Source organism: Nothoprocta perdicaria, unplaced genomic scaffold (genome assembly GCF_003342845.1).
Source record: "Nothoprocta perdicaria isolate Ctin4 unplaced genomic scaffold, notPer1 scaffold_2, whole genome shotgun sequence".
Lineage (NCBI taxonomy): Eukaryota > Metazoa > Chordata > Aves > Tinamiformes > Tinamidae > Nothoprocta > Nothoprocta perdicaria.
The window spans coordinates 12,161,055-12,181,800 of record NW_020455204.1 but is presented as its reverse complement, the minus strand read 5'-3'; positions in this window follow the sequence as shown (position 1 = coordinate 12,181,800).

The following is a 20,746-nucleotide window of genomic DNA, read 5'->3' as shown; positions in this document are numbered from 1 at the left end:
ACTGGACTTCAAATATTTAAACTTGACTAGCCCTTTTAGAGGGACCCAAAAAGAAAGGAAAATTTCTGATCTTCTTTGGTGAGAAATAATGGAGATACAAACTTGTTTTTTAGTGGAAAGTACAAATTTAAAACGAACATATTTTTGGACTACAGCCTCACTTGAACATCCTGGCTCACCCTTCATTGGCACAGTCTAAAAAGCAAGAGGTAAGTAACAACAGGTAGTGATTTTCTAGGGATAGGAAATACATGTCTATTAGCTTCTGAAAGGGAAACTGAAGTAAAAGCCTCTTTCCAAGGTCAGGAAAGCTGGTTAAAAAGAAGACAGCTGATTTGAGAACTTCTTTTATAGCAACCATAGATCAGTAAGCACAATCATCCACGCAACAGAGGAATAAAAATTAAAAAAGAGAGGAGGCTTCTTAATCATCCCTTTGGTACGTTATGTTCAGAATTGTATAGGAGCTTTGCAGAACATCTGAAAGAAGCAGTATTTACCCAGGAGTAAGTATTACAATATGCCTTATAGTAATTTGAATGATTTAAAAGTTGAGTGGGGACAAGCACACACACCAAAATAAAATAAAATTAAAAAAAAAAACATCCATTCAGAGCTTCCAGTACAAAGAAAGTACCTCTGACACCAGGATGAGCTCAAAGATAGCCAGATACTAAGCAGATCCCAGATTTGAGTTTAGATCCCTAAACTCCCCCAGAGGCTGGAGGAGTCTGCCATGGTCATTGCCAGGAACAGGATAAATGATCCTTTGCTGAATCAACTTTCACCTGATACAGTGCAGGTGTCTTATGATTCTATATTCATCTGTACTTATGCTAGGTGTGAGTAAAGGGTTACAGAGTATAGCATTAAGTAGAGGCTTTGGTAGAAGTAACAAAGACAGGTAGAAGGATAAAGTGAGAACAATAAAGTACCAGGTCTATGCTAAAGACCTTAAAGAGCGACTTGTGAATTTTGATAATGTCTCTTATTTGTTTTTTATGCTTTGACAAAATCAAGCACACTGCTAAATTATTTTCATCATCACTTAGACAAAAACATAAGGACAAATGTATTTGTGTCTACAGGGGAAGGAAAAAGAAGATTTAAAAAAGAACAGTGGATGGATTCTTCTCTTTCTGTAAATGCTATTTTTACTTGTAACACAGCAAAAGAGTTCATATTTAATACTGGATTTTTTTTTTTTAAAGAAATATACTGTATCTCAGCAACAGCACTCAGAACTCAGTTCCACAGAGTGTTACAGCTGCTTTCTCTACTCCCATTCTATTTTTCCCTTAGAGTAAACAAGCATGTTGGACACTGTAGAGTGCACGATTTGTTGCCTTTGTAGCTCATTTGCTTCCTTTTTCATCCCAAGAGTTTTGGAAGTCTTAATAGAAAAAAAAAGATATATTCAACTTAGAAAAAAAATATTTTTGTTGTCATAAAGATATTCTATACAGTCATATTCTATACAGTATATTAAGAAATTGTTTTACAATAGAGGAAAAAATTTTGAATTTTAGGACAGTATTACGTACATTAAAAATAAATATTTGAGCCAATTCCTCAATTATTTTCAGAAATTAAGATGGAGTTTAATTATGAATATCTTTTTCAACAAACTGACTTGTGAAGAGAATTGTAAAGTGTTCAAATGTTTTTACAAAAATGCTATCATTATCTTCTGCTTATATAAGCAGAAGAGATTTGCACAGCTCTGAAAAAGAAATCTTAAAATGACCAAAACTTTGTTGTTTACTTGAATGAGAGTAGCTTTTCCCTTTAGAAATACTTTTTTTTGTTTTTACTCCGTGAAGTTTCACACTCTTCTGTAGATATTTTTGTGTTCTTTTTCTCTTTCAGCTTGTCTCCAGACTTTATGCAATAATTTTTCAAAATGAGTTGAAGTCTGCATATAAAAAAGAAGAAGGTCTGATCTATTATCAGTTCTAATACTTCTAGATACAGGGTCACATGAATTTCAGTTTCCTAATTATGAAAGTACATCAAACATAAAATAATTATTAGCCATTAAATCCATTCTGAGTTAGTACTCATGCACTGCTAAAATAAACCTAATACTATTAATAATATATATCATATTTCTACAACTTTTTGTTTAAAAAAAATAAACTGCTGGCAGCATGCTGCTTTTTACTAGAGGATGACCTGGAACAAAAACTGTTGATTCAGTGCAAGACAAACTGTTTGATAAAATTTAAAATATTTTGTTCTTTTTTTTTACTTTTTTTAATAAACTTGGTAAAAAAAAAAAGATGTCTTCTAGAGCAAAACACTGAAGTGAGTATGACTGAAGCTGACAACTTCTAGTCATCCACTTGGGTGTCAAAGGTGACTTAAACAATATTATAAGTTATAATTAAATAATAAGGATTTCAAAATATCCTTATTCACATATTTCACAGGAAGCTTTTTGATTTTCGAACAGTTTTGAAAAAGTTTGCATTTCAAACAGTTTCAAAGCAATTTCAAAGCAATTTCAAACAGTTGGAACTGGATAGGAGCTCTAAAGAATTTTAAAACCACTATGACTAAAATTGTTATGACTGAAATCCCATCTACTCTGAGGTAATTCCAGCTTGTACCCAACGAGAACTGTAACATGTAAACAACAAAACAGAATTTCTCTGAAAGTGAACTCTGGGAACTCACAAGTGACGTCAGCTATCTCTCTTAAAAAGAAGGGCTTATAACACCAGATTCTTAAAACTTTGAGAATAGTGATTTTTTTCATTATGAAAAGCAGGAGTTCCAAGAGACAAAGAGTGATGAGCTGTTAACTTTAACTACTTTCCAAATTCTTCAAGGAAGATATACTTAAATATCAGCAGGCTTCAGGCACAAACAAAAAACATTGTTATTTAGTTCACTCAAAGACTTTTTCTTTTTCACCTTAAGGTCATCATATTGATTCTGGCAAAATACTGTAAATATTAAATCCTCCAGTCAATAAGCTTAATACTGACCTAAAAAAGTCAATATATGTTTACTAGCTGCAAAATAACAATATTATTCAAATATTAGCTCTTCACATTCTACTTCCTACAATCCCCCCTGCTTAAAATCAGAACAGTGGTCTTCATATTTTAAACGAAGTGCAATGCCCTTTGATGGAAAAAAAATGGTGAAAAAGTTAAAAACATTGAATAGATCAACGTTCTTCATTTTTTATTGGCGAGTATATTTTGCACATGACATTAAAAAAATTAATAATAATTAAAAAAAATATGAACAAAAGCATTCCAACTAAGCTGGATATTTTGAACAACTTATTTTGGTGAAGTCGACAAATGGAAACTATAGAAAAATTTACTATTCCAAAACAATGGACAATATACACTCAATGAAATGTGAAAAAAAAACCATCAAAAAATCTAAGCTTACTGAAATAATAAATCTTAGGCAGCTTTAACTGTTTGTTGCAAATTCTCCCTCCAAGGCACTAAACAAAACAGTCAAGAAGCAATGAATACACAGAGTCTTTTTTCAAATTCTGTTTCGAAAAACAATGCTATGAAAATACATTGAAATATCCTAAGAATAAAATAGAAAAATGGGTCATGAGAGAGGTGAGATACAGCAAGGACATAAAGATCACTGTAGGTAGGTAATGACTTCAGCAAAAGCTCTCAGTGCAATCTCAGCATTTTGCATCCTTCAAGGGAGGATACTTTCAATGGATGGCTGACTAGATGCAATTTGAAGGCATATTTAATTTGTTTACTAGTGTGGCTTTGCCTGTTTCTCTCTAGAATCATTCAGAGTTGGAGAAGTGTGAGCAATAAGTCAGAAAAGACTGGTGTTTAGAGATCTACTCATAATTCTATATTTTAGATGATCAAATGTGTGTATTATTATACATTGTTCATATGGAGTTTCATCACTGAGTCTCACTAATTGGCAGAATATCAATATGGGATGTTTCTCTCAATCACTTTTTTACATGTGTTGTATCAACAAAGATATATCTGATTATGGTTGAGGTTCTTGTTTTTTTTCCAGATCTTAGTGAACAAACTGTTTATTCAGTTGGATGCTTGTTTGAGGACTGATCTGTTACTCTCTCTCTTGTTCTGCCAGAAAAGGCAAGATGCATCATTGTTCTATAGTTTATAAAGTTCAGATGTTTCACCATATGGGTAGCACAGCAGGTTCATTGTTTACAGGTGGTGCAACTTGATTGCTGCATAATTGTCTTTAGTAGAAGAAGATTCATTTCTCTCAAAAAATGTTTATAATCTTACTTAGCTGGACAAAATATCACTGAATCACTGAATTTAGCCAAATTCTAATGATATAAACAAACATGGGGAGAAGACCTAACATTAAGGGAATAATAAAATTCAAAGTCAAATGCATTTCAAAAACTGTATATTCATGAGAGATTATTTCAACCCATAGATTTCTTCTTTCTTTACGATGAGTGGAGAATAATATTTTAGCTGTCATAGGAGAGTACATAAGTCCATTAATACAATAGTACAATACAATTACACATCTTTTTTTTATACAATACAAAAAATATAATTAGTACAATAATCTAAAAGCATTAAATAGTTAAAATTTGGGCATTATATCCAAAGAGAGATAATTTTTACAGAATCAAAGTCTAATTTGAGATTGAAAAAGATGTCTGGAGATCTTGTATGCTGAGCTTCCTACTCAGAGCAAGGTCAACTAAACTAGGTTGCTCAGGGATGCCTACAATATGGCTTAGAATATCTCTGAGAGTTGACTCCTTAACTCTTCTGGTCAACCTATTTGAGTGTTTACATCAAACTTTCCTTGACATTTATACAAAGAGAAATCAAATAGCATTTTTCCTATGTTTAAATGAATTTTCCTGTATTTTCAAATTTAAATATATTGTATCCTTTTTCTCTTGTTCTTTCTACCTTCGTTACTTTCATGACTCTTCACTGGGCTTACCACATGAGCTCTATATTTCTCTGATAATGTGAAACCCAGTGAACCCTGCACTCCAGATGTGACTTCACCACACTGAGTAGAGGGGAAGGATCACCTCCCTCGACCTGCTGACAATTCTCTTCCTAATGCAGCCCAGGAGCCTTCTTTGACACAGGGGTGCGCTGTTGGCTCATGGTCAATTTGTCCGTAAGCACCCTGTTTTTATTTTTTTTTCTGCCAAGCTGCTTTCCCGATTGTACTAGCGCATTCCTTCCCAGGGGCAGGACTTTGCTTTTCACTCTGATGAACCTCACTAGACTTTATTTCCACTAGAAATTGAAATAGTACCAAATGTAGTATAATCCCAGCACAGACTAGGCAAAATTTACTAAATCAATTGTTTCCATACCAGCTAAAACATTCTGATGCCACAGATTGTGTTGATGATTTTCATGTTAGTCAAAATGTAATGACCATTGTCTATATTCCTAACAAAGAGAATGATAGGATATTACGTGAGCATAGTTAATGTGACTGCTTATAGAATTTTTATGGTTGTATTTTGTAACTAAAAGTTATAATAGAATTGATCTGAATTGTGACATAATGCTGAAATTAGATATCAGTTTAAATGCATGTGCTAAATATATTAATGTAAACATTTATTCCGAGTCATGGAATTATAGATTAGTTTAGTTTGGTAGACTCTTCAAGAGATTAGCTAGTCTATCTTTTTCCTCCAAGAAAAAAAAAAGATTATTCAGCATTTATATTAAAAATAATTATATTTAAAAATGAAGTATAATTTGTGGATTTTTTGTTGTTGTTTGTATAGGGATAAAATTTAATACATCCATAGTATTAAAACAGACAAAGAATTCCTTACAAAGCTGTGTTTCCCCTTCTCACAGGAAACCAAGATATTTTCTATAGTAAACATTCTATTAGCCATTTTCATTTTCCAGGCAGTAAAATCTGCAAATAAGTAAGGAAAGACTGCTTCTATCTCCTTTTGTCCTTTTGATCTATTTTAAGGAGTGAATCTAAAGCTTCTTGAGTAAATTAGGAGAGTATTGGAATATTGGAATATTTCTGCTATACCAGGGCTACAGCTGTATAGAGTAGGAGAACACAAAATAATAAACTTGAAGTGTCTTAATTTCTTTCCCCCACTGCTAGGTAGGTGACAAGTATTAATACTGTCCTTGACAATGTGGATAATTCCTGCAGTACAATATAGTCCATATAGCTTTTGCTTCCCAGTCTACTAGCAGGATTCGTATGCCAAGCAGGGTTGGACTGCTTGTGCAATCCTCATAGCACTCCTCTACTTCTGAGAATGAAAGTGAAAAACAGCCTAGCATCAAGGAAAGCTGGCTGTGCTCCTATTTACTTCTGTTTACTGGCAATGAATAATAAAAGCAGAATCAAGTAATAATCAAGTAACAGCCCTTCAGGATGCTATTTTAGAAGTAGAATGATGCCTTCTCCTTTATCAGGTCTTTACAGTGCTATCAGAGTTAAATTCTATTGCTTCGCTCCATTGCTGATTCTCTCTCCTTGAGAGAATCAAGGCTTCCTAGAAAGTCTGTTCTGTTACCAGAAATTATCATCAGCTGCTGCTAACTGATCTTACAGAGCTCACATTTCAGTCTGTGACTATTACACACTTGCTGCAAAAAACAAGTGCGCATGAACAATCAATGTCTCTGCTGAAATTCAGAATAAAAAGAGAAGAAAAATGTTATCTGCTTGCAGCCATACTAAGTACAATGTGCTACATATAGTAGTTATTTGTGGTATACAGTGATCAAACTGTGTAGCTTAATCTCTTGGGAAAGTCTGCTATAGGTAACCCTATAATTATTCACCTAAAACATCATAGTATTTATATCTTAATTTCGCCAGTTTTTTTAAGTCTTTGGTCTACTTTTATACAAAAACTATGAATATTGACAGGTTCTATTTCTTTTTCTTTGTTATGAGCATTAGGTAGAAATTAAAGTATGTCATTATTTAAAAATATTGCATTTTATTTCAAGTAATTATAAATATTATTGATCAGGATGCTCAAAAGAATTTTGAGAGATGGGTAATAGATTTCTTAATGAAATATATATTTGAAAAAAATATATAAGATTTAGTTATATAACTCTGTTTTGTCTAAACAAAAACATTTCTATGAGTGTGGATAGGATAAAAGAGGAGAATACAGTCAGCAAAACACATACAGTCAAAAGTGCTTTTAATAACTAATATTTTCAAAATGATTATTAATTCATTCTAAGAATGCATATTTCAAACATAACATGGAGGCTATTTTATACTGCACTTGTTCATCTACCCTCTGATACTCCACCCATTTCCTGAATTTAGAAAAGTGTATGTATAATATGCAAGTACATATGTGTATTTAAAATGTGTTTTTTTTCTGTCATCTTTATGGCCAGCGATAGGACAAGGGGTAATGGCCATAAGCTGGAGCACAGGAAGTTCCGTCTCCAGGTGAGGAGGAACTTCTTTCCTGTTAGGGTGAGAGAGCAGTGGAACAGGCTGCCCAGGGAGGTTGTGGAGTCTCCTTCTCTGGAGGTCTTCAAAACCCGCCTGGATGCCACCCTGTGCCACATGCCCTAGGTGTGCCTGCTTGAGCGGGAAGGTTGGACTAGGTGATCTTTAGAGGTCCCTTCCAACCTTGAATATTCTGTGATTCTGTGATATATATTGCATAATGCATAGGGATCTATGTATTAACCTACAATATATCTAGATCTCACAGGTGCACAGTGTAAAAAAGAAAATCAATACCTACATAGCACAATTTAGTTATATCATGCAAGTATTCTCACTTTAGAGAGACTTCAGCAACTCTAGCATGATCCAAATGTTTTACCAATCTGTGCAGTACAGGCAATTAACAGGTCATCAATTTGTGCTAGGTTCATGTATCAATACAAGTGATTTTATTTTACTCAGTAACAGAAAAAAGCAGATAAATAATGTGTGTGTGTGTATAGACAACTAATAGAAGCCTGTTCAAGAGAAATTTTAAAAAATATGGATGGCTGAAAGAGTATTTTTGGTTTTTCAGTCTTTACAGAACATTTTCAAAAACAAGTATTGAGCTGTTCTTAACTCTCAAGCAAAACTAATAAATAAAAAGAGAATAAAAAAAAAGAAAAAAGAGAAAAAAAGGAAAAAGAAAAAAAAGAAAAAAGAAAAAGAAAAAAGAAAAAAAAGAAAAAAGAAAAAAGAAAAAAGAAAAAAGAAAAAAGAAAAAAGAAAAAAGAAAAAAGAAAAAAGAAAAAAGGAAAAAAGGAAAAAAGGAAAAAAGAAAAAAGAAAAAAGAAAAAAAGGAAAAAAGGAAAAAGGAAAAAAGAAAAAGGAAAAAAGAATCAGTTAAGTCTATCCTGCTCCATGCTCAGTTATTTGAAAACAAGTATTTCAAAAGAATTTCATTCTAAAAGGTTAATTAGGAAAAAAAAAAGTAGACTTAAACCTGTTAGTGCTGCAACTTCTATATTTCCTATTGTATCTTAAAAGACATTTTAACCTGCTTCAGCTAGAAATTGAAAGATTAATCCTAAAGCCTGTACTGTTAGACTTTTGTCTAATAGATTAGAAACAACCTTATGAGAGCCATAGGATTAAACTTCAACTTCTCAGTCATTATGACTGTCACAGATAACCTAGGTGTATAGTTAGTGAGAACTTTCAAACACATACATGCTTCACAATCGTAGGAATATTTCTGTATCATTTCACATGTACAAGAAACCATAGGACGTTAGAGCACAAATTTCCTGCACTTAGCCTGTCCTGTGCGAACTGGCCACATGCATTACTCCTACTCTGTGATAAATTTGACACTCCTTATTATCTTTTACTGAGTAATATACTGTGAATGATTGCAAATTCATTTTAGTCTTAGAGTATGTGTACAGGCAGCCACAGCAAAGGAGCTGATAGGAATTAACTTGTTAGTCTTGATAACTTGATTGCTTGTCTGTAACCTGTTTGCAGGTTGTAAGCGGAGTCTGAAAGCCAGAGTCAGGAATGAACATAATAGTTTTATTCAGTGACAGTGATGGTTAGGACTATTTTCAGTGCATTTTGTAATACACATTCCATTTTTATTCCCATAAACGTTTAGAGATGCTAAGGGAACATTAATGTTAAGAGAGATAATGTAAGAGATAAAAGCTAAAATCCCTGTGGGCACAGAGGTTTTTAGGGCCATTACTGCATCTGAGCAGTCAACTGGGCAAAAGCACAAAAGTTATAAGGGTGTGTTGGCATAGCATCATGTACACATTAATACACCCTGGTGAAAAGAAGGCACAGAAGTAAAACTTGGCAATAGTGAATATTGCTCTGTCTACATTCTGCAGAGCCATTTGGACCTACTCAAATAGAATATTTCACAGTGCAAGAAAGATCAGAATGAAAGAAAGCTGCTGTTTCAGTCATATTTGTGCTGTATCAGTTTAGAGTATTAACTGAAAATTTAAAGCAAATTCCAGAGAGGACAATAAGTTTCAGAATATTCTTCCTGTGACTGAAAAAAATCACCAGAGGAAATAGACTACATTATAGACAGAATCTTTTGAGATTAAATACAGCGTTAAGTGATATCTCATAAAATTTCTAAGAGAGAGTAAGCCTGTGACAAATAATTCTAAAGTGTCTTGACTAAATTCTCAGACAAATGTAAAAAAAATGAGTTATTTTCCAAAGTGGAATGGGACCTAAAAAATGTCTAATGGAAAATCTCATGGAAATGAGCCATTGAAGTATATAATATACCAAATTTCCAAAATGCTCATGCTATTCTCTTCCTCACTTATATCTGTTTTTCTTAAGACTTGAAAAATAAAAGAAATTTCAAAACAGAAAGTGATCATTCACCAAAATATCCAACTCATTTTCATATTTTAAACTACTGGGCCTTGTTACTTTTAAAACAAACAATCCCAATGGTCATAAGGCTGTAATAAACTTCTGTTTAGAATAGACAAAATTTTATATTGAAATAGGTGTTGAAACATTCCCAGCCATTTGCAGTTTAAAATCTAAGATCACAAGCTCTACAACTAAAATTATAAGCATATTAACTTAGCAATAATGATAAGTCAGAAATCTGTAAAAGTGCTCCCTGTATAAAAAAGAACTGTGCCCAGGAAACAACTTTCCTGTTTATCAGTTACTCATAAGAACATATTAGGGCTAATAAAATCTATTTTATTTTTCATTCCAAGAATTGGAAAGTACATATTGAGAGAAAGTTGTTTGCTTTATTTTACAAACAGTCAACAAATGTAATTGTTTTGTTACCTGAGCAGTCATAAGAGAATAGAGAAGTTGTATAAAATGAATACAAGAACACTCAACTGGAAATAGATGCTAGTAAGCTACTTTTAACATTGGTTACCTATAGATATGATCTTGCTGCAAACTCTGTTTTATCCAATTGAGTACGAGTGCTATTTATCCATCATCAAAGTACTTTCTGCTCGCTTCATTTCCTAGAATTTGTCCCAGTCAGGTTACTCAAGGCTCAGATTTGCTGGATGTAGTTGTATAGTATTTATTTATTCATGAGACTCTGAATTCGTACTAAATTTTGCACAATGCAGGCCTAATACAATCTCTAATGAATATAGGACAAAGTTCTTGGAGATTTCAACACGAGTGTGCTATATATTAGGACCGGAATTATCAACAGGGACAAATTTAATATAATTTCTCAATTCCAAGTAAATTTCAGCAAGTATTAGACACTTTGTAGGACTCTTCAAGCTGTCCAAGACTGATTCTTATGCCTGATTAGAGTCCTATAAACTGATTTTAAAAAGCACACTCCTTTTTTCACACAGAAATCACATGGATTTCAATAGATGCCACTTGCTAACATACTTACCTCCAAAGAAGTCCATATAAAATAAAACCAATTTCTTAGATGCTATTAATTCTCACTTCTTAACCATACTCAGATGGTTATTTTTGAATAAGCATTAGATACCACATTGCCTTCAGATACAGTGATAGAAATTTGCAGCATATGGAATGAGAGCACATTTTTTGGAAGAAATTAAAATATCTGCTCTGATTTATAAATATCTTTCCTTCATAGTCACCTGTATTTAAGATTTCTAAAAGGAAGTCGGGACAATCTTTGCATGTTCAAGTCTTCTGCTTACTGTTATGTAGTTTTAATGCAAAATAGAAATGTCTTTTAGCTAAATCCATTTTATTGTATAATATATCTCAGAATTCTCTTTAAATCACAGTATATACACTTTCTGCCATTGAGGTGCTCCAAAAAAAAAAAAAAGATTTTTTTTTCACCTAAAGATTGTAGAACTCATAAAGACATTTAGTGCATTCAATGGAATATCCTGAGAGAATGGTATCATTTTGTTCTGATTTTGTGGATACAGCCAAGGTTAAATGACAATGCTGTAACTTCATCCAAAAGAGAATCAGTCCAACCAAAAATGAATTACTCATTTAAATTTATCTAAAGACAAGAGTTTGAGTATAGGAAACTTAGTCTTTTTCATCTTAATTTTTCTCTCTTTCTTTTCTTGTAGGGGAAAGTTATATAATTTGCGTGTTCGAAAACTTGCTAAAACCAAAACTTTTTTTCTAGAATTACACTACAGCTAACTTCCTTGTGTAAAATGTACTTTGACTTTGATATGTTATAAATAAAATTGTCATGGTATAAATGTGAATTAGCAAATAACAAGTCTTAGGCTATTATTATTAGGCTGTTATTATTAAGATCTCCTTCAGTTAGTTTTGCTTTTTTTTTATTACTTTACTTCAACTTTTTGCACTACTTTGACATTCTCACAGGGTTCAGGCTAATATATATAATTTTCCTGAAATGGCATGAACAAGATGGACTTTCTGTTAAATAGTTTTCACAGAACACTATTGTATTATCACTTAAGAAATACCTGCATATATTTGAAAGTACGTAAGATCAGGCATCATAGTCATCATTGCTGGAAACCTTCGGAGCATGCATTCTGTTTTTAAGTATGCCATCTAAATGTGCAGATACTACACCATTACAGGGAAAAGTTCATAGTGGCACCACAGACATATATTCTTATATCCTAGCTTTCTGTGCAGTGGAGAGCTTTGCTTTATTGACCCAAATTTGGCCTTCAGACTTCAAAGTCTTAAATCTTATTACACACTGAGAAAATTTTTCATATAGCAACAAAGGAAAACAAGAAAAGTGACAGAACAAAGGAATAGAATCACTGAGGCTTAACTTCGTAGCAGAATGGCACAGAAAATGGGTTTGTCCTGATTTTCCATCAAGAATAATTAATCTGTCGGACCAGTAGTTAATCTACCAGGAGGCGACAGGAACAGTGTAACTAAGTGATGCATTGGGTCGCTTTCATGAATGATCTTCAGTGATAGCAGGGAGCAAATGATTTTTTATTGCTAAAATGAAAAGATATATGTGTATTAAATGAGCAGAGGATAACTGAAGTAAGAATGAAAGACTTTGGGAGATCATCAAAGGAACTGTTTTCACTGTATTATTTAATTTTTAAAGTGTGAAAAAATAATTATATGTATTTCTTTTACTAAAATAATCCCATCAATAAACCTCAAAAATATCAAAATGAGAAGCAAATAAAGCTAATGCTGTAATTATTTAAAGCTCCTCTAAGGGATCTCATGTAAAATCGTTTGTTATTTTTTTTTCCAATGTCTTGGACAAGTAGTATGCCTTCAGAGATGAGAGAAGAAGGGAGAATTAACTACTTACGTTTAGAAGAGCTGTTGTGGAGTGTTTTGCCTTCTGAGACACCCAAGATTCATGTTCTCCAAGTTCATGACACAGTACTATGTGTGTATGATACTTGTGAAAGAACTAGTTTGCAAAAGAAAACTACCATCTAAGCTGCTAGTAATAGTACAATGTTCTCAAAATAAATCATCTTACGGTAGTCAGTTGTGATGAAATAGTTGCCCTAACATGCTCTTTCAGTGATTTTTCCATCATAAATCTACATTATTTTATGATAAGCCTTCCAGGTTGTTCCATATTTGCTGCCTGTGTAGTAGGATTCTGCATAAAATATTGAATTAGATAATGTCAAGTCCTATACAGAAAACTGTCTAGTAGCACTGAACGAGAGCACATGTATCATTTAGGGCACAGTTTTGCATGTGTTATTGATAATCAGAAGAAGTAATCAACATGTTCCAGCTTTGGCAATCCAGAACAATTGTTTCACGTGTCTTATTTTCTGATATAGCCATGACATAAACAGAGAAGGAATACACAAGACTTTTGTTTGGGTGAATATGGGAATAATATGATAAATATCTATTCATTTTCTGCTTCTTGAGAGTAATCTAAACTTTTTATTCATTTAAGATCACTGAGTTTTCTATTTATATTTTTAGGACTCAAGTTAAAAAATGTCACCTCTTACTGATGAAATTATATTATTTATATCACATTCCCAGGGAAATTCTCTAATCAGTAATACATACATATCTAGAAATCAATATAGCTAACGAAATCCAAAGTTGTTCTTATGTTGACCTTATATTGTACTTACTGCTGAGCTTCAGTGATGCTGGTGCATGCAACAGAACTACCTTCAACTTTGAATAAAGGTGTCCTCAAATTTAATTTTTGGCACTATCTCTATACAGCTGTTTTCCTGCTCAGAAGTTGTGGTCCTGCTAGAAGCCAAGATAGTAGGTGTCTAGGCATTAAAATTTAGGTCTCAGAATTTGGTTATCAATATCTAGATGAATGTTATTTAGTCAGTTAATTTCTATCTGAAATTCGCTGGTATCAGAAGTCAAGTTTATTATTTTCACAGGGCATATTAGAAGGAATAATACATGAAGAAATGCTACTGACAAGAAATAACTTGATGGGCTGGGAATGTCCTCTGGTACCTATTGTTTTCTGCAATACTCTTAATGTTTTGATATTACCAAAATAAATCATTCCTTCTTTTTTTTTTTTTTTTTTTTTTTTTAAAAAAAAAAAAAAAAACAATATATACTGGGTGCTTTCAAGATAACTACATTAACTTTGAGGATTCATACTTGGAATATTTAGTTTTGATTTGCAGAAAAAATAATATTCAATATGAAGAACTAAAAAATATATATAGTCCAAAAATGCACCTCTGCCATAGCACATATACAAATGTCTTCCTCAGGACAGATTGCATGGGAGGTAAACCTTGAACCATATCTACAGAAAGAATAAGAAATAGCTGAACAGAAGAAAGAGTACCTAATGGAGAAAAACTCATATCATATCCTTCCAGATGGTTAAAGGTCTAGGAAAAGATTAATAGTTATACTACAAATTAAAATGCGAGTATAATAATGTAATTTTATACCATTTTCTTGCTAATTGAAAAGGTGTAATGGGAGTGACTGATGCAGTTAGAAATGTGCAAGTAATGAAGTACCTCAAATTGTGAACACATGGGTAATTAAAGAGAAACTAATCTCATCCAAAATAGTATTGGGCATTTGCTAATCAAATGATAATGCTAATCTTGCTATCCAAGAAAGCAATTTACTACTCCAGACATTTCGCAGTTTTATAATGCAGCATGTTATGTTTATTGTTGTGGATCTTAATCGGGAAGTGTGGTTCCATGGTTTCTTCAAGATGCAGACTGACACATGCTAATAATGCAAAATTCAGAAGATTGCTTTTAATTTTAATAAAGTTATATTTCAGTACTTAGATTTCTTAGAAGACATCATGCTTCTCATGTTTGCTATTGTGTTATTTATTCATAGCATTTACCTTTTACCGTTATACACATTATGGAATGTATATTAAATTTACAGAGAAAAAATATGAGCTCATTTTCCATCATCTAATTCTTGTATCATAGAATCATAGAATCATAGAATGCCGAAGGTTGGAAGGGACCTCAGAGGTCATCGAGTCCAACCCCCCTGCTCACGCAGGGTCACCTAGAGCACGAGGCACAGGGCTGCATCCAAGCGGGTTTTAAAGATCTCCAAAGAAGGAGACTCCACAACCTCTCTGGGCAGCCTGTTCCAGTGCTTTGTCACCCGCACAGTGAAGAAATGCTTCCTTAAGTTCCTGTGGAACTTCCGATGCTTCAGTTTGAAGCCATTTCCTCCAGTCCTATCCCTGCCCACCACTGAAAAGAGGCCGCCCNGGGCAGCCTGTTCCAGTGCTTTGTCACCCTCACAGTGAAGAAATGCTTCCTTAAGTTCCTGTGGAACTTCCGATGCTTCAGTTTGAAGCCATTTCCTCTAGTCCTATCGCTGTCCACCACTGAAAAGAGGCCCGCCCCCTCCTCCTCACTGCCTCCCTTGAGGTATTTATACACGCTGATCAGGTCCCCCCTCAGCCTCCTCTTCTCCAATATAATACTCTTTTACTTATAAAATAAAGAGGGACAAATGAGATGCCACCAAGAATTTATTTTTTCCCCTCTTTCAGCTTTATTTACCACTTAGGTAACTTCCAGAGTCAGGTATCATTCAGGAGAGAAGTGGTAATATTTGGACCAGATCTAAGATGGTGTCACTTTCCATCGTTTGAAAAAGAATTGCCAACAAGCCTAGTACACATTACTCATAATTAAATGACAAGACGTCAGATTGCAAAGACATGCCTGGCTTGAAGACTCTCTCAAGTTGTGTTTGAAATACACACAGAAAAAGGTCAGATGGAATCCAGCTGAAGAAGGTTATGCAAAAAGTATTAATGGTCTATGCTTTCTACCCTAGCTGATGAAACTTTTCCTTCTCAAGTCAACAAAATATGGAGCTACAATGAGACAAACACTCCTGGTAGGAAACTTTATATATATATACTTTTTGATACAAATCTGTCTATCTTCAAATTCATCCATGCTTGACTGATCTATCTTTAGAAGTGCATGTTTTGTCGAGTGTTGCACTACAGTTCTTCATATTAAAATTCCCTTTAGTTTTCCAGGCTGCTGGAAGATATGTTAAATTAACTCTATTTTTTTTCCAGTTGTGTTCGTGGAGATTTCATATATTTCCAGTCATATCAATTTTTACCGAGCACAGAAGTACATTGCAGGAAACCAGGCAAGCAGTATAATTTGAAGTTGCAGAGATAAGAAAAACCCTATCAAATGAGTATTCTGCTGTAGTATCTAGGAAATTTCATATTAGGAAATGAAATAAAGTCCCAGTGTTGTAATCTAAGCTTAAATTTCTAATTTTGCTTTAATCAAAGCCATTTTCACACAGCAATTTAATTTGTTTGACATTAATCAGAATCAGCAAACACCAATAATTAATATGGTTCTCATTATTAGGTAGGAAGTTGGATTTTCTTCATAAATATTTCAAAGAAATCAATCCATAATATTATTGATTGAACATGAAATAAAAAGGGTCTATTTTTCAATTGCAGAATGCATGAGGACTGAAATACTGCTAATGGGAAATGCACATTCACAGGAAGAAACAAAATATATATATACATGTCCCCTCCTAATGACTTTGGATCTGACAGACTAAGCAGTAGGTCAGACTGGTATAGAAAAACGGAAGATGAAGCAGAAAAATTACATGGAACTTGTGCTAATTTTTCAGAAGCTGTATTTTTGCCCTCCAATAAGCTGTGAACTTGAATCTTATCTGAAGTTCTGATAAAATACTTGCTAAAAGGTTTATGTAAATTTTAAAGCTGTCACTTTTAACTTTGATATCTAGACCAATTTTTAATCCAGATAATTCTTGGATAGACTTATTTTCTGAAAACAATCACCTGAACAAACTTTTGGAAATACAGTTGTTTAATCATAAATAAGGGAATATAAAAATGATAGACTTCAGACTGGAGAAGACCTAGGAAGGTCACCTCTGAAATGAAATCAGGTTGCTTTTTTTCGGTCAGATTTTGAAAGCCTCCATTGATGAAGATTGCTCAGCCCATCCAGGCAACATGCTCTGATGCTTAATTATCCTGACAGTGAAGAGCTTTTTCTTTATATCCATCCACTTGGAACTTTTTGATATATGATCACAGCTTCTTCTTTCCCAACTATGCACATCTGTAAAGAGCTCCATCCCCCTATTAATCTGCTGTTAGGTTTCCCTGAAGCTATATCTTTCCCAAGCTGAACAAACGCAGCTTTCTCTGCATCTCCTCACATGGCAGTTGTTCCAGAATGTTACTCCTGGTAAACTTACTCCAGTCAGTCAGTATCTTTCTGAACTGGGAAGCCAAAACCTGAATGTAGTATTCCCAATGCAGTCCAACAAAATGGTAAGGGGTAAGCAGTTTCTTAACTCTGTTTGCTGTGCTCCTGTCAAGATAGCCTAGTATCCTGATTAGCTTAAGAGCTGCCAAGACACACTGCTGGCTCAGCCAGACCTCAGACTTTGCTATATCCACTGTCACCAAGTCCCACTGGTTGCTGTTTAGCAGCAGAACTCTGGTTTTCTCATTCCTTACTGCTTAAAGATAAAATAATAAATGCAAATTTCATTCACCAAAATACCGATGAATGATTATTCAGTATTGTTTTATTATGTATATCTACAAATCCATTCTTCCTACATTTAAGGTCTGACATTTTTTTCTTAGTTCTGCACATAAAGTTGATTAGTACCATTGATACAGATCTTTTATACCATATATAGATGATTTGTATGATATGCAAATTTTAAATAATTTTGGTGAGGAAATCACTACACATATGTATTACATGCATTACATTACATGTATTACCTGTATTACATCACATATATAAGTCATCATGCAAAAACCATGTCCCACTAGAACTTCACATATAGCCAAAGGAAAATGGCAGAAGTTTTGAAAAGAAGCCTAGGAAACAACCATTCTTGGGTACCTGACATCATTAAAGAGATATGACTCAAAAGCCTGCTAAAGTTCTTTATGTCTTTCAGAGTGCAACACTGATGAATAGGATTACTCAAGAACAAAGGGAGATGGCAACACTCGACTGGTCAGGGAAACAGATTCCTATAACAAGATGACATACTCTTTTCAGAAACTGAAATTGCATCTGAACTGCTGAAAGCCAGCTCCACCTTCTACGAAGAAGGATCATTTTTATTCCCAATTAAGCAATTTAATTTGATCTGATCATGTTGATTTTATATATGGCTAGTGACTGTAACTGTACATTTGAGTTAGATATGTAGAAAGGTAGTAATCAAAAGAAATTTTCTGATGCTTTGGACACTGAGTTTGGATTAATGATTGGTTTTGCTTTTATAAAATCTGGAAGCTTTCCTCTAACAAAAACCTAAATAAACAGAAATAAAAACTTTTGAAATGAAAAGAAAAAAAAATGAATCAAAAGAACAATAACTCTTTACTGTATTAATATAATTTGCATTTTTCATTGTTACTTCAGGATATTCCAAATGTTAGAAGGTATACAGCTTTAGAAGACCAATGTGAATGGTTATAAAAGTGATCAGCAACAGCCAAATCAGGAAAGCTCCCTCCATAGAGTTATATGGGAGTCAGACATTTCTACACTGTTCTTCCTTTCTGAATCTATGACCCCAACCAGGAGTATATGACCTGTTCCTCCGGAGTCTATTAATCAAAATTTTTGACTGGAATGAGAAACTACAAAAAGGAAAAACTACAAAAAGACTGAAAACTACAAGAGACTTTCTTTCTCCCTCCAGAAGCTAAAAATACTGCTGCAGATCTAACCTGCCTGGAAGCAGTGAAGTGATTCTGAGCCTCAGTGTTGGATCTCCTATCAGTAATTACAGAACCAAGCTACTATTGCTAAGCTACTAGTTACTATTCCTAAGAAAAGTCTGCTAATTCATTTTGCAAAATTCAGTTGCTATTCCTTCTATATCAGCTTCGACTTCTGTTCCATTGACCTTCCTAAAGGAGCATTCCTTTCCAGTCCAGAAGTATTAAAAAAATTTAACAAAACTTTGCAAAGGTTATAAAAAGGAAAAGAGTGGAGAAAGTTGATGGAAAAAAGGGGAGAAAAAGAAAAAAAGGAATGTATGAAAGGGAGACAAAATGTATAAGAGAGAAAAACAATACAAAATAACTACTTAACTGTCTTCCAATGGAGTTAAATACTCCGTCTATCAGTTGTGTCAAAAAGACAGACAGATAAGATCGGACCTGGACAGAACGGCCATAGATTAGCAGCTGCCAAACCAGCATTTGATTAACCACCCTTCCCCCTCCTCCCCCTCCAAAAAAAAAATTGAAGTGAAAACCAATTAAGACTTAAAATCCATATGCTCAAATGCAAATGCCTATAATTTAGGGAACTAAGCAGTACTTTGTAAAGTTCTATCCTCTCCACAGGAAAAAGAAAATCATAAGAACTAATTGACTATTTAACCAGAATTGTTAGAGATAGCAGATGTTTTCTGAAGTTCTTTTTGTTCAGTGAACACAGAAAAAAAGAATTAGATTTCTTGGGTCACTGTATAAGACAATGTAATCAAGATAATGAACAAGAACAGAAATTAATTTTAAAATTGAGTTGTAGTTGTTCTGTAATAAAACTGTGAATTTCCTTTGATTTCACAGAGAACAAACCTTACCATTGAAATCTTATATTTGCAACTAGAACTGTGAAAAATAAGCATAGTTACAGAACAAAATGAATATACAGGCATTTTTTAGAACAATATTTTAAACTTATTTTTTTGTGCCTTCGCGTTTAACCTATGAAGAGAACAGATCATTCTTTATTTATCTTCACAGACATTGAGGACAAAAATGGATCATGGAAGAAAAGGATACTTATAATCAACTTGAATGCTTAGGGACAGATTTTTGGGGTAAAAGGAAGATCAGTCTCCATTTATGTGTTCATAAGAATGAAGCTGCTGAAAGTATTTAGCTCTTGGCATCCTGAACTCTTGGAAATCCTGCTGTTAATTTACTAACTTGATCAACTGAAAAATACATAACAGTCTGAATTACTAGCAGAGCAATTTGGAAAAGTATTTATTTTGTATAACATACATTACATTCTTAAAGGACAAATTGTTACGCTCTTAGGTATCTGGTTTGCTTTCTTCTTTGATCATTAAGCAGTTTCCAGTACAATCCATGCTCCTTTATTTATTCTCTTTTTCTGTAGTCTTAGCTGACAAGAGTTAAATATCTTTCCTGTTAAAGTCATTTAAAACATGCCTAGATGCCCTAGGGGTGGCTGTAAAAGAGGTAGGAGCCCAGGTAGTGTTCTCCTCTGTCCTTCCAGTGAGGGGGATGGATTCAAGTAGGAGAAAACGGATAGGTGAAATCAACAACTGGCTGCGCCGCTSKTGTTGGCAACAGGGTTTTGGCTTCTATGACCATAGGACTCTGTTTGACGACCACTGGMTAGTGGAGCATGGTGGAAACCACCTCACCAAGAAGGGCAGGCGGGTATTTGCCAAAAGGCTGGCCAATCTCACTAGGAGAGCTTTAAACTAAGCAGGAAGGGAGAAGGGGAGTGTCATATGGACTGGGGAATCAATCCTGTAAAACCTAAGCCAATGCATATCCAACAGGCCAACAGTGGTGGGGAAGTACAGCTAGGGCATGATTATAGAGGATCCTCTCTCATGCCTCTTGGGAAAAGTTCAGCCTCGATTACCTGCCTGAAATGCTTATACACCAATGCACGGAGCATGGGGAATAAGCAGGACGAACTGGAGATCTGTGTGCGGTCCCAGCACCACGATCTCATAGGAATCACAGAAACGTGGTGGGATAGCTCTAATGACTGGAGCGCTGTCATGGAGGGCTATGTGCTCTTTAGGAAGG